This window comes from Triplophysa dalaica, unplaced genomic scaffold (assembly GCF_015846415.1).
Source record: "Triplophysa dalaica isolate WHDGS20190420 unplaced genomic scaffold, ASM1584641v1 Contig6, whole genome shotgun sequence".
Taxonomy (NCBI): domain Eukaryota; kingdom Metazoa; phylum Chordata; class Actinopteri; order Cypriniformes; family Nemacheilidae; genus Triplophysa; species Triplophysa dalaica.
This window is the reverse complement of record NW_026622640.1, coordinates 306,578-316,589: the sequence shown is the minus strand read 5'-3', so window position 1 is coordinate 316,589 and position 10,012 is coordinate 306,578.

Below are 10,012 nucleotides of genomic sequence, written 5' to 3'. Positions count from 1 at the left end.
AGTGAGAGCAGTCGGAACACTTCACTGTAGTTTGTTGCCAAGAGTAATGCCCGCCCACTGCCCCTCTGATTTGTTGGGACTAAGTCACAAGTCCGGCCAATAAACGTGGGAGGCTGCGGAACAGAAAGTGCTGCTGCTCCGGGTTCATGCTCTCTGAGGTAAGATAGCATCAGACGTTGAGATAAATCTCAATCCACTACACTGAAGATGCAAAACACTTCAATTTAATTAGGGCCTGAATTTCGGAGCAGCTTTGCGGGTTTCCTTCAGGTTCCGCAGGATTTACGCCTCATTATCATGTAGATATAATTCACATCCATAGTATAAATATGATTTCGCTCGGTAAGCGAGCAGCACACTGCACACGCGTTTCTTGTAATTGATCGAGCTGGACTTTTGCACATCATTTTAAATTACGCCATTTCAAAATACAAGCCATTTTAAAGCATAAAGAACTTGAATCGTCGTTCTTCAGTCAGAGCACTCTCATGCACGCGCACACACACATAGACTCCGCATCTCAAGCTGCTCGCGACAAATGTTAGAATGAGTTATATTTCGCAACTTATTTATACACATAATTGTTCAAAGACACACATGGGTGTGATTAAATGCCCGTCTTGCCGACAATACACTCAAGGAATAGGCTTATGTACTAACTAAGTGTGTCGAAAATATGCTTTTAATGTTATAGCTTCATGAAAACATTTGCGGTCTTTTCAACAACATACACAATAAAGCTATGAAGGCAATTTAATTATTTACACTTAATATATAAATTCAAATTGTGCTAGTTAATCCAATGATGAGCATAATGATTAATTGAATAGTTCTAGTATTGTATGGAATTTTTAAGTCATCAGAACATATTATTTTCCATAAATAAATATAATTTATTCCATTCAATTCATTTTTTAATTTGTTTCTTGTTGTTTTTTACTGTGTTGCTTGTGGTTTACAAAATGTTCACAGAATTCTGCTGGGTGCTCCCTTATTTCATTTGTTATTATTAATATAAGTGTTATGATTAAGATTTCTCAGTCAGAATTAAAAATCTTTCAAATGTTTCAGAGCCTGATTTCGTAATTTCTATATAAATTTATGTTTCTTCACCATATATATATCTGTTCAAAATATCAGCTATCAGTGTAATTCACATGGAAATAATCGGTATCGGCCTGAAAAACGCATATCGGTCGACCTCTAGTCACAGCAAAGGGTCTGAATACCATGTGATATTTCAGTTTTTCTTTTTTAATAAATCTGCAAAAATGTCGACAATTCTGTGTTTTTCTGTCAAAATGGGGTGCTGTGTGTACATTAATGAGGGAAAAAAATGAACTTAAATGATTTTAGCAAATAGCTGCAATAAAATAGCTTTTGTGTTCACAAATGACCTCATCACTTCCTGTTGGCTGAGAGCGCGTGGTTTGAGACAGAGCTCCGCCAAACTTTTTCTAAATACATCGTTTATTCCTGTTATTTCTTAATATTTATGTTCTAAATTGATAACTCACAGAGGGTAAAACGTATCCTTAAGTGTATCCCATACCAAATATCGTCATATAACGCACTCATTTCCAGCCTTTAGTTTCTGAATATTGCCCTTACTGCTTAACCCACTGTTCTCATTATTACACCACTAATGTTTCTTTGCACAGAGCCCAGGCTTCAAGAGCACGTCGAGCCAAAATGAATTTCACTCCTGCACCGGCAACCACACGGCGAAAGGCAAAATCCATGACCGGAAGGATTACCACAGCCGCCACCGGTATTCGAGATTTCTACGAGTAACCGCTTTGGCCCCCTCTGCGAGACGAAACCCAACGTTGTGGTCATCCGAGACTCAATCATCCGGAACTTATGCACTTCATTCAATGAAGGTAATGTTCGCAATCACTGTTTTCCTGGCGCCCGTGTTCTCGATGTGTCTGCGCAGGTAACTGCGATTCTGAAGGAGGATGCAAGAGTGGGAGCCGTAGTTCTGCACGCGGGGGTGAATGACGTGAGAATGCGGCAGTCTGACCGATACTGTTTGCAACACATCGCCCACGTCGAGGATCATCGTATCAGGGCCACTTCCTACTTACCGACGAGGGAACAAAAAGTTCAGTAGACTATTTACGCTTAATTATTGGTTAATGTCATGGTGTATTGAACAGAAGCTGCTCTTTGTAAATAATTTTGATCTGGTCTGGGAGTGACCAAGGCTTTTCCGCCCCGACAGGCTGCTCTCCAGCAGCATTGGAGCGGAAATTCTGTCTGACAACATCTCAAAGACGCTACGCACCATTTGACTAGTAAGTACAAACTTTAACCATAGTCTGTGTTCTTCTCACCCAACTGTTAAGAATGTTAATGCTTCCAAATGCATTGAATAATAATACAACCAAATAATAATTTATGTAAAAGTCAGAGAAAAAAAAGATTTTTTACATGATTAAACTCAAACACAATATATTCAGTGACCAAAACCAATGCCTAAAGTTTGGGCTACTTAATATTACATTTTACATTTACATTTTAGTCATCTGGCAGATGCTTTTATCACAAGCCACTTACAGTGGACTTATTATAGGGACAATCCCCCTGGAGCAACATGGAGTAAAGTGTCTTGCTCAAGGACACACTGGTGGTGGCTGCTGGGATCGAACCAGCAACCTTTGATATACCAGTTCAGTGGTTTAACCCACTAGACCACCATCTCCATATTAGATCACTAAATCCAAAGGCAGTTATTGTAAATGAAAAGATCACAGACAACAGTTTTGTTATCTAGACTGAAATAACCATATGGCTTAAGCCAGGTTTTAGTAAGGCAAAGTATGAGTCTACTCCACCAAGCTACGGTTATATTCATGAGCCACGTCCGGTTGGTCGAGGTGGTGGTGTCGCAACAATCTTTAGAGACTTTCTTACCATTACTCTGAGAACAATGCATACATTTAAATCATTTGAAATGCTTGCGTTGAACATAACAGTTCCAAACAAAAGTAAAAAATCATTGGTCTCTCTTACATTGGTTACTGTGTATAGACCCCCTGGGCCTTACACTAATTTTCTGATAGAGTTCGCAGACTTCTTATCGGATCTATTGGTTAACGTCGATAAAGTACTGATTGTTGGAGATTTTAATATCCACGTAGATATTGCTAACGATCCATTAGCTGTGGCGTTTAAAGAACTACTAGACTCTTGTGGTGTAACACAATACATCAATAGACCTACTCATCACCTTAATCATACCCTAGACTTGATTATATCTCACGGACCCGATCTAACCAATATCGATGTTATACCTCAAAGCGACGATGTTTCCGATCACCATCTTATAACATGTACACTGCGCACTGCAGAAATCAGTTGTATATCTCGTTATCGACAGGGTAGAACAATCACCTCAACTACTAAAGATAGTTTCTTGCCAGATCTGACTCCTCTAATAACCTTTCCAACTAATACAGAATCGCTCGATGACATGACCAGCAACATGGGCACTATTTTCTCTAATACATTAGAAGCGGTCGCACCTCTGAAGTCAAAAAGGATAAATGAAAAGATCATAGCAACATGGTATAGTAACACCACTCGCGCCCTAAAAAAGAAACTCGTAAACTGGAGCGAAAATGGAAACAAACCCAATTAGAGGTCTTTAAAATTGCATGGAAAGAGAGTGCAAGCTGTTACAAAAAGGCACTAAAAGCAGCAAAAGCCGAGCACTTCCGAAACCTCATAGAAAATAACAAAAACAATCCAAGGTTTTTATTTAGTACAATTGCTAAATTAACAAACAAACAGACTCCACCTGACCTGGGTATTCCGCCGCACCTTTGTAGCAATGAATTCATGAAATTTTTTACCGAGAAAATCGAAATAATACGAGACAACATGGCTAAAACCAAACCTCCAAGTGTGTCGGAAGAATTAGGTTCAACTGTCACCCAAAAAGAAAAGCTAGAGTGTTTTTCTCCTATAAATCAGGAAGATTTAATAAAATTATTGCAACATCCAAACCGACGACATGCTTATTAGACCGCATTCCGACTACTTTATTAAAAGAGTTACTACCTGCTGTAATTGAGCCCATTTGTAACATAATCAACTCGTCAATTAATCTAGGACATGTCCCAGGACCATTTAAACTGGCTGTAATCAAGCCTCTTATCAAAAAAACAAACTTAGACCCCATGAACTTGGAAGCTATAGACCTATTTCAAATCTCCCGTACTTGTCTAAAATACTAGAAAAAGTAGTGTCAACTCAACTGTGTACCTTCCTACAAAAAAATCGCTTCACTGGCTACCCATTAAGTATCGTATTCATTTTAAAATTCTTTTAATTATTTACAAAGCCCTGAACGGTTTAGCACCTACTTACTTAACCAAGCTTTTATCACGATACAACCCATCACGCTCCCTAAGATCTCAAAACTTAGGACTTCTAGAATAACAAAATCCACCAAAGGGGGTTGAGCTTTCTCATACGTAGCACCTAAACTCTGGAATAGCCTTCCTGATACTATTCGAGGATCAGACACACTCTCCCAATTTAAATCTAGATTAAAGACACATCTTTTCAGCCAAGCTTTCACTTAATGCATAGTTAATGAACAGCAGCTACGCTAATTATTCTCTTTATTCTCTTTCCCCCATGCCCATCCCGAGGTAGGAAGAAGTTCCACCATCTCCAGACGACCGATGCCTATCCCCAATTTGAGATTATGCCAGCTACAGCTGCAGACTGACTGACCATCCCAGCTCCATCTAAGGCAATTCCACCACCAGCCAAGAGAAACAGGAAACTTTAACCTCCGTAAAAGCAGTTTAATATACTTATGCTGACCGATTTGTGTGTGCTTCACTCCAGAAAATATAAACTGTAAAAACAATGAACCACCGTCACAGAATTTTGACAGGTTATACAACAGTGGACAAACCTAGGAAAGGTTGATTACCTCCGTCCATAATGCAAAAAGGTATCAGTCAGCAGATCAACGCGGTGAGATGGAGTCATCTTTTTGACTCGGGCAAATCTTCGGAGCAAAGACCACAGCCTTTCCACTCTTCCCCGTCTTTGAGCCCAAACCCATTGAGCCGTCTGGTCCTGTACTTGATCTTTGATAAAAGCAATTGGTAGAATATCACATACACTGACACTGAGCATGATCCTTCTACAGTGAAATCTGCTTATAGTGATAGACAGGAAGAGGGAGGCCATACACAGAGTGAATTATGTGTGACACAAGTGCTGATGTCTCTATAAAATCAATGAATTACCTGGCAGGGCAATTTGTGTCCATAAACATGAAATGCTGGTAGAGCCAAGGAGATGTTGTCTGGTATGCCTTGCCCTGATTTCTGATTGAACATGGTTTTGAGTTAACATGTCATGGTCTCAAATAATAATTAAGTTTAACACAGAAACATTGTACTTACATGTGAGGCAACCACACACGCAATGTCATAGACTACTCACAGATGTATGTTCTTGTTCTCACATCTTCGAAGTAGCTCATTGATGACATAGAAGGGATAGGCTAATCTATTCAATACAAAAATGTAAATGATGACACTTTCCACTAAGGAAAAGTGAAATTAAATATATACGTAATCTCCAGCATCAAATTCCATACCATACATACTCAGGGGCACTCAAAATGATCCAAACCCTTTTTCTTAGATAAGTGAAGATTATCGAATGGTGGTAAAGTTCAAATTTTTTAATATTTTAGAATCCCCAATATACATTCAGTGAGGTTCATATTTGGTGACATATACAATTAATATATGGCTAATGCTAGGGACAAGCTATTCAAAAATGTTTTTGAATAGGTAGAATAAAACAGGAGAATTATCCCTACTGTGGCATAGACTTGCCGTTCTCCTTGGCTCATGTTGACAAACATTAGGGGCATTTCATGACGACAGGAGGCTCCAAACACTCCTGTAACATCAAGTTTCTTAGCTTGTTTGGTGACCTCAGCACATTGCCAGCCTTGAAGTTACTGCAGTCCTAAAGATTAAAGGAAAACAGAGATTTATTGGAGGAACAATGTTTTTTTTAAATCTAATATTTCACGGAGTATTCTACAACTATGTCTTACCTCGTGAGGCTTAGAGCTGTCAAGATGTGATAGCAGGTATTCTTCTACATCCTTTTCACTAACAAACATGTGGGTTCCATGTAATGGCTCAACTGCACTTGTCCCTGAGCTTTGCTTCCTCACAAGGCCAAAGTTGGCATCCAATGTCACTATCACATCTCCATCCGCCTGGAAGACAAACACTTACAGTAATACTGGTTTTGTATATGCACCAGGGCCCGTATCCCTAAAGATTCTGAGAATCCTCTCAGAGAGCTCCTAACTTAACCTAAAAATTCCTTGCCAGGAGTTTTAGCTTAGAAGTGATTCCAGAACATTTTCAGTGAACTCTGAGCAAGGAATGGATGGGAAATCCTATCTTAGTGAGGAGGTGTGGTTGACCCCGTTGCTAGGTATGAGTCATCATTTCAAAAGCCGGGATTGGTTGATCCTACAAGTTTGATGAAAACGAACTTTTGGTGATAATGAGCAAAGGATGTACCCTCAAATCAATAAACATAATTATACACTCTAATCTTATGCAGACTCTAATTGTAAATAATATTTCACTTTCAAGAAAATATCTGGAAAATGAATAGTAAGCTGTAGGGGTTATAGCCTAACATTAGAATCTAAAATATGTGAAAACTTTAGCTCATTACACCCTGTTCAAATAATGATTCGTGTCTTATTTGCTCAGATTAATATCCTAGCTGGCATATTTTGTACTTTCACTCCCATATGGACCCCATTGAAAACAAGATGGCCTATCTCAAGGGGCTGTCCGTAATGAAGTAGAAATTACAACATTACAACTCAGTGTGGTCTTAACGAGGGTAACATGGCTCAGCTTTTATCAATGTCTCTGATTGCTGGCTGGTCTATTTATGAAGGCTTGTTAACAAATATCCTACAAACACAGAAAATGGAGAAAAAAGGAATCGCAAGCCAAACTGGACTGAGGAGCAAGGTTTGTTGCTGGCCCAGTTGCTGAAGTAATTGCATCTCTAAGGAGGTCCACGACAAACATGATTCCTGCACGATCCAATCTGTAGCGTCTCAATAATTCTCTGTCATCCAGTGTTTGCAGGACATCTCTCCTGCCTCCTCTGTTGGCCATTTTGTGCAGCTGCTTAGGGGAACTCCTAAGCCACTAAAAGTCCTCTTCCCTGCTCTTAGCAGATCTCGCCTTAGGAGCCCTTTTAAGCGCTAGGAATCTTGAGGAATAGCTTTTATATTAACTGGGATTTTCGTGTCACTTTTAGGGGAAATTCTAAGAAAACGTCATGACTCTGAGAATTTTCTTAGAATTTGGCCGCTAGGAGCCACTTTTTGCACAAAAATTCTTTAGGGATACGGGCCCAGGTTATTATGGTTAATCAAACAAGTACCACGCTGGAACTAGAACCAACCTTTGGACATGCTGGACATGTGGTCCCATCACCTAATTGTGTGCAAACATCTACCAAATTTATTTTTCGGAAGTGGTGATGCAGAAAAGGAGATGGATTCTCCCACCAGGGCTTTGTAAAGTGTGTTAACCTATGGTATAAGCAGGAGTCAGTGAAAACATTACTGTCTCACATACTCACATCTGTAGACTGTGGTTCACTAAGTTGTTATTTTATAGAAAAATAGTAAGAATATGTTTGCAAGCAACTGTAAATCCAAGATGGTTTGTCTATATGAAAGTAACAGAAATGTTCACATTATAGACAGGACTTCAAACTGACCTCTGCAAACTGGCTTACCTCTGCAAGTGTAAGGTTATTTTTCCAGCACAGGGTGTTGCAAAAACCCTCAACAGAAACCTGACACTCCAGTGACAGACAAACAAAAAGCTCTAGCAGAGGGATGGAGAAGGCTTTCTGGGTGTCGGCTTTTGCTGGCCAGAGCCATCCTTAACTGCTTTTCCCATATCTGAAATCAGAATTTTTGGCAATTATTAGATGAGGCAAGCAGCAACCCATACTTCTCATCACAGCCTAAAAGACATAAACACCTCAGTGAACATGGGATGCAGATGATGTATATGTATTTGGTGACTCTATTAGATAGACAGACAGACAGACAGACAGACACATTTAAACACTTTATTTGCTGTAAAAGTACGTCTTGGGTTTAAATACTTCACGCAATACGAGTATAATATAACATTAGCTTCAGTGAAGCATTTATGAGTAGATAACTGTCTTACAGCATGGAACAGTTACAGTGTAATTTTACGTTAAACTAAACTTCAGACAGCAAACATTAATGCTAACGTAAAGCATGAAACTAGTATAACGTAGGCTACTAAGTAATTTACATCATTATGTCATGTCAACATTCATATCATGCCAATTAAAACACATTTTCTACATTTATTTACTTATTGACAAATAAGTTACAGTTTAAGTGCCCAGTTGACCTGAAAGTGAGTGAAATATGATGCGGGAGTGAAAATATCAAGCGGGAAAAAGCGTAACGTCACCACGTTATCAAGTAGACGTTCGATCACTGATCAGCTGGATTCCTCTGGGACTTGATCTGGAGTCTTCTCTTGTATTTGAAACAGTCGTTAGCTATTTGGATGCATGATAACAGCCTTCTGAGCCTACCAGTTGCCGCAGCAAGCCACATCTGGCCCATATGAATCAGATGATAATCACTGACAACGGCCATTCAATCGACTGATAACATTCGAAGCGGTTGGTCAGAATGAGAACTTTCTGTTTAAGTCAGTTACTGAAAACTGAGATTTTCAGACTACAATGGTCCACAGGGTAGCAAAGCTACAGTACAAACATGATTATAATACATAGCTGTAGATTAAGTACAGTACTTAATTTCAGTAAAATGAGTTATTCTGTTTTTGCTCTTTATGAACTGCATCATTAAATGATCCCACAACACTATAATGACACACAATACAGTATTTAGCTATTCAATGTGATTATTGCTTCTATTGTCTTCCTAAACTTCGTAAGTCACTTTGGATAAAAGCGTCTACTAAATGGAAATGAATATGGATAAACTGAGCATTGTCTCGAGGGCACACACAACTGGCATTAATGACAACAGTCATTTTGCGAATTGAACAGGTTTATTTGAACATTTGTTATCACAGAAATTAACGGTTCAAGTTTTTATGTTTTATAGTATTCCACAAGATTTCTTAATCCCATAACGTTAGGAAAATACTCAATTCATACTTTAAGTCTATATTTTAAGTAGTCTACCAGTACTATTTTGTAAACAGTGCTTTATACACTAACAACGTGAGGTGCTACATGTGAGAGATGCTCCATTTGCTCTTAAAAAGTAAAAAAAAAGCACCAACAAAAACAACTGTGCTGTCTTTAAATGCACTTCCAATAAACAGAATCAAACATGTTTCCTAACTGTAACAAAACAGTGTCAGTCAGACTATTTACGTCGCTTCATTTGTCAATAATGACAGTACTTCTCCTAGACCTCTTAAAAACACCAGCTTGCCAGCGAACATATTGGCTTTGCATAAAAGGCAGCTGTCAATATCATTTAGATAGGTCTGGATACAGGGGCCACACCTGCCCACAGCATGCAGTAATGACAAGCACAGAATTTGGAATGTTTGTGCACATTCTACATGCTTAAGCATTGTTCAGAGAGGAAGCAATGGTTAATGACTTTGACACCTCAGCAACCTTCTCTTTCAACTCTGCTATCACATCCATCTGTTGGACTACCTGTAAGATATTTGTCTTAATGTGGTCGACTGAAATTGTTAGCTCGCTTTATTTTTCATCCATGTTTTCCGTTAGCCTGGACACAGAGTTTTTGACCTCAAGTTCAACATCTGGTAGTAGAGTCCACTCTATGAAAATGGAAAAAGTCAGAATCAGAATCAATAAAATTCAAAGGATACCCAAACCTACTGATGATGAGTGTAATTTACACCATTTCAAA